Source organism: Gadus macrocephalus, chromosome 10, assembly GCF_031168955.1.
Source record: "Gadus macrocephalus chromosome 10, ASM3116895v1".
Classification (NCBI taxonomy): domain Eukaryota; kingdom Metazoa; phylum Chordata; class Actinopteri; order Gadiformes; family Gadidae; genus Gadus; species Gadus macrocephalus.
This window is the reverse complement of record NC_082391.1, coordinates 10,130,377-10,136,079: the sequence shown is the minus strand read 5'-3', so window position 1 is coordinate 10,136,079 and position 5,703 is coordinate 10,130,377. Positions and strand designations below refer to the sequence as shown.

Sequence of the window (5,703 nt, the reverse complement as noted above, 5' to 3'; positions counted from 1 at the left end):
AAGGGCACTTTTTAAGATTCAGCCGCAGTTTTATGGAATGGGTTACCTGCTGGTATGAAGTCTCTTGTCAATTTTAAAACGGCTTTAAAGAAATGGTTGAGAAGCAGACTAAAGTGGGTTGTGGGATTGGACTCTCATATTTTACTTTGTTCCAGCACTGTCTTGTACATTACCTTTAACACATACACACACCTATATACTTGCTTACACTATCAAGGGACCACAATGGAAATAAGCCCATGGTCCAATTCGTTTTATCCTTTTGACCTGTCCTGTACACATGCATAAACGTATGCTTACCGTTGTGCATTTGTCACTAAAGAATTTTAATCAATCAATCAATCAATGGCTGAGCCAGTGTTCAAAATAAGTTAAAAGGTTGCTCAGCCAGTTAATTATTGTTACAAGTAACCGTAACAACGGCGGACACAAACATATTGGTCAGTGTGGAAAATATTGACAGATGAACAGGATGCATGTATACATTTGTAAAGAAGGTAATCCTCACCATAGTGATGCCCAGTAGAGTAGGGCTGACCAGGTAGACGGATGGAGGCCCATTACTGACCCGGTTTTTCTCATAGAAAGTAAATAAAACATCTGCCCAACAGATGAGCCATAGAAGAAAACCAACCGCCTAAAGAGATGGGGGAAGGACAGATCATTAAAAAAAAAGACAACTTCTCATTTAAAATAAATTGAAGTAAATGTGTGGAAAATAAAAAAAATCCGGAATTGGTCCATAGAATAGCATGCATGTACATGTGATTTTGCTAAAGTGTGCGAGATTGTGTGTGTTTGGAATCCATTAGATATAATTCACTGCAAGGTTAGGAATTTTCTATAAAATTTGATTTTGGAAAATGACCAGTTGGAGTGGGTACTATCAAGTTTTTTGTTTTTTTCTAGCATCGCTGAGAGAAGGAGACTTAATTGACAGAGGCTCAGAAGAAACTCCTCCAACTACTATAAAATATATTATATAATACATTATATATTATATTCTATTAATTTCTTATAATTATTGAATAAATAATAATTGTATAATAACAGTATTAATAATTGGTAGCAAGAAGGGGTGTTACGGTATGCATATTCGTACAGAAAAATCTGTCACTCTTCCTCAGAAAGTTGGTATCCAAAACTAAACTGTGAAAGGAATACAGCTGCACACCTTCACGTTATCAAAATAACTGATATTCACGTCTCGCGCTGCAAGTAAACAAATCGCTTGTAGCGCCGGCCGCTATAGAGATGAATGAGCAATGATGTAACAGATGGTGATAATTATAGGTCTATGATTGTAGTCTACCACTAAGGATGCAGTAAGACGATTGAGAAACGTAAAAAGGCTGTTACCTTCGCCTTGTCCTAAAACTTGTACAGTCTCAATGGTTTTAATGACAAACATACCCGGATGTGATTGATTAAACTGATGTATTTGCTTGTGAGATCTGTAAAGATTCTCCCTTAGTGCAAATAAAGTAATTCAACTCAATGATCATTTTATTCTCATGTGAAACAAACTTGACACTCCAAAATAAATAAAAACAAAAATCAAGCTTGCAATTCTAATGTGAAGCATTTCAAGAACAGTTCAAGCTATTTTCTACATTAATGACTTAATGATTACATAACTTTGTGGATTGATAAAAGGGTATAATAGATTCGATATGAGAGGAGTGTGTATATTTCCCTCCCATAATAGGTTCAGTCAGTACTGTACTGACAACAGTTTTTCATTCTTCAGAGTTTAATAAATGTAAAACACAGGACTGAAAAAACGTTTTGAAACGTAGTCGACTTAACTTTTCCTAACAGTGACATAATTTGAGATGGTTCGGTAACGAACATCTTACTGAATTTAGAGATGACAAAAAGTGATTGTTTTGTGCATAAAATAAATACTTGAGTGCTTTTAACCGATGAACATGGCCACCTACTGTTCAGGCAGGCAAACTGTCCAATACACGAGTAGAATTCTTCAGAGTGCTCGACATAAAGATATAAAGTATTGGCAGGGAATCGCAGTTTCAACCCCCGCAGGAGCTTATTGGTAGATGTAATCAGCGAGTTGTGTGTTTATTGGTAGATGTAAACAGCGAGTTGTGTGTTCATTGGTAGATGTAATCAGCGAGTTGTGTTTATCATAAATGTATTTAAATAACTGCATTTATTTTTACGCTTGGTGTTTTTAAAAATAGATTTGACGAAAAATTGATATAAATATGTGAATTGCCTATTAAATGATTAAATTGGGGCGTTAAACCATCATCCAATTTAAATGGTTTTCAATAGCATGCTTAACTCACGGTTTTGGCTTTGTTGAGGCTGCTCATGCAGATGTACCCCCGGTCATGGCGGTGGAGGTAGATGAGGTAGCCTGGGGTACACAGCCAGAAGTAAAGGCAAGGCAGCCATACCAGTGCACTATTCTGGAAGCACTGGGTCAGGTCTGGGTTGGGCGTATTCCACGTGCGATTCCAGTCCTGTCCAAAATAAATAAGGGAATGACGTTAGTTTTCAAGATTAATTCAATTAATTGACAATCAATATGGTCAAACATTTACTGACGGGTAGTACAGAAGAATAGACAAGCGTAATTATCACCATCAACAACTATTGAGATTATCCTCTTTATGGTTTCGGGTATGCTGCTGAAATTGGGGATGAGGCCTAAATCACGCTTAGTTCAACACTTGGCCTTTGCAACATCGATTTCTTCATACCTTCATAACATCCCAGGGCAGTGGAACTCCACCTACCCGGGCTGGCCTCTAATCGTTGTGAACGAACCGATTTCAATCTCAACCACCATGCAACATTGAAATCTAATTATATGGCCTGCATCATAACTTGGCCGAAATGTTGGCCTAATGTATTCATAAGATGTCAGAATATATATATATATATATATATATATATATATATATATATATATATATATATATATATATATATATATATATATATATATATATATATATATATATATATATATATATATATATATATATATATATATATATATATATATATATATTTTTTTTTTTTTTTTTATAAATGGTAATGAAATCATACATTCACTTTTTCGAAATACCCTGGTTAACCAAGCATATTCAACACCTAATATGGGGCTTTTCTGCCCCATATATATTATCTTTATTCTGCAACACGAGTATGTGGGCAGCCTTTGCAAGTGTTTTTTCAATGTATGAAATCGTAGCGGCTCAGAACAAATCAACCACAGTATCATTAGGAACCAAGCAGGCAAATCCAAGCGTCAAGCAGCACCACAAACTCATGTTGTCCAAATACTTCAGTGTGGTTAGCTGTGTGCCACTTTTGGTTCTGATATACAAGCCTCTACTTGCCCAGTAAGTAAGTTACCGCGTTATTGGCATATGTAGCTCTGAATCGTAGATGTTAGCTAGCATTAAGCTGCAAGCTATGCTAATGTTATGGTAGATAACTAGAAGTGGGCACTTTAGTGGTATTAACAGGACTAGCGGTCGTTGTTGTGCCAGGACATTGATTTTGATATCGTTTCTACAGTTATATATTATGATATTATTTGACCAATTTTTGGAGCGGAAGTTGCATGCATTCCTTGTGCGCATGTAGCAACATTAGGGATGGGCATGATTAATCGATGATCGATCATTGGTCGTCAAGAATTTACTAGATCACGTGATATTTTTAACGATCAAAAGGAGGTTGTGTTGGGTCCCGTCAGAGCGGGTGTTTTCTGCGTTTGCGTGTGACCCCCGAGCATGTTGCAAATACTGTAGTTACTGTAGGCTACATTGTCATGGGGACAGTCACCGTCGTATGCAAGTCAGTTTTTTTTATTTTATTGTGCGTGCGTCGTCTCGCTCGCTTGGGGCCTTTTGGAGTTGGTACATTTTGGCTAAATTTACATTTTAGCAAAACTTTCAGCCTCATATATGTTTTCTGACTAAGGTATTTATTTTCGATAGCTCATGAATTTGTTTCAAAATGTGTGGCTCATCGTTTTGATCCAAGCCTATGGCTTTTCCGAGCACCGGTCGCATATTGTCTATAAGTCTGCCTTTTTTTCTTTCTTTCTTTAAAAAAAAACAGCTCAACAGTTTTATGCCCACTTTTACTGCCTTGTTTGATTATTGTTGGCCGATAAGTATTATTGGAATTGGAATACAGATTGTCATTTTAAATCTTTCCAAACATTCAAGCATCACAGGAATATTTTATATAGCCTATAGAAAAATAACGTTAATTTTATCGATGATCACTCAAGGACATTTCTTCAAATGCCCATCCCTAAGCAACATTGTACATTTTGCGCAATAACCTACAGGAAAGGTCTGACAAAATGAATCATGATACGTACAGAGTGTATCACAGGCGAAAGGACTATGTATTATGTAATTATATGTTAAATCTGGTTAGATTGGTGGTGGGTGTGTAGGCCTACAATTCTTACAGTCCATGGTATTATCCGTTATAGCTCCTTTCCTTAACTAGTCCAAACCAAACACTGTTAGGGATGGGAATTGATAAGAATTTCACGATTCCGATTCTGCTTATCGATCCGATTCCTTATCGATTCTCTTATCGATTCTCATTGGGTGAGAAAATAAGTATAAATGTGTTTGTTTGTATTAAATCTCTTTAATATCTGATCAGAAGTGCTTCTAGTATTAGGAAATTGTACATTTTCAAATCAATTGGTCTAGACGAAAAAATATATAAAAATATATGCCATCATTATGTGCCATACAACTAAAAACACAGACTGAAAACAGCCAAGTAAGAGCTTGTGCCTTTTGGAATGCTAACAGTGCTCATTTGCATTCAACTTGTAACAAAATTCAACTGACATAAACAAAATGAAGCATTGATTAGACAGAGATTTATTAGATGGGCCTACCTTTTAAACCGTTGGAACACACAAGACCGGAAACCATAGCAATGCCGGTAAACAAATCCCGAGAAGCCCAATCCCTATGAGAGCTCCCCGCGCTACGGCCATCCGGAGGCGACAGAGCTGTTGGCCGTGATATTATACATACAATTATAATATATAGAGCTCCGGGAGTCGCAAACTGTAACAATCGCTTTCTCCTTCATGCCGCAGTCACCCCGGACTGCACTGCACTGAGTTTGACGGCTGAACGCTGATTGGCTGTTAAGTACACATGTCACTCAGTTATCACGCTGTTGAACGCTGATTGGCTGTCATCACGACAAAAACTTGTCACCGGTTTTCTCCCGCGAAAATTTCGCCCTTATACGCGTCTCTACGTTCACTTTGTATGGGATCTTGTCGCCCCGTCGCGTTTGGTGTGAACACACAATGCGATTCTTCCTCGGCGGCGCCATGTTTGCTGCGTTCTGAACCAAAACAAAAGCAGCGTGTGTGTGACGTCATGACGCATTTGCCGCGACCGGAACCGATAAGCGGAATCGTTAAGCAGGCTTGCTAATGATTCCAAGGAATCGGTTGACTCGGAACCGGTTCTGAACAAGAACCGGTTCTCGATTCCCATCCCTACCTATCTCTCCCTGAGTGAGGAGGAATGCAGGCGTATAAGCTACGCCTGACCCGTCAGGCTGTCACAGATATCTGCCATCTCCTGGCAGATGAGCTGGGGACTGATGCACGCTGTCCCTATGCCCTCCCCGTTGCAGTGAGTTACAGCGGCACTGCATTTCTATGCA

At 38.2% G+C, this 5,703-nt stretch overlaps 1 long non-coding RNA gene across 1 annotated transcript; it reads right to left on the bottom strand.

Annotated features, from left to right (window-relative positions):
- Positions 1-505: 505 nt before the first annotated feature.
- On the bottom strand, positions 506-5,098 carry LOC132465657 (uncharacterized). The gene is made up of 3 exons (XR_009527663.1): positions 4,913-5,098; positions 2,313-2,489; positions 506-637 (listed from the first exon to the last, which is right to left on the bottom strand). It is a non-coding gene; the product is annotated as an uncharacterized LOC132465657 (long non-coding RNA).
- Positions 5,099-5,703: the final 605 nt, after the last annotated feature.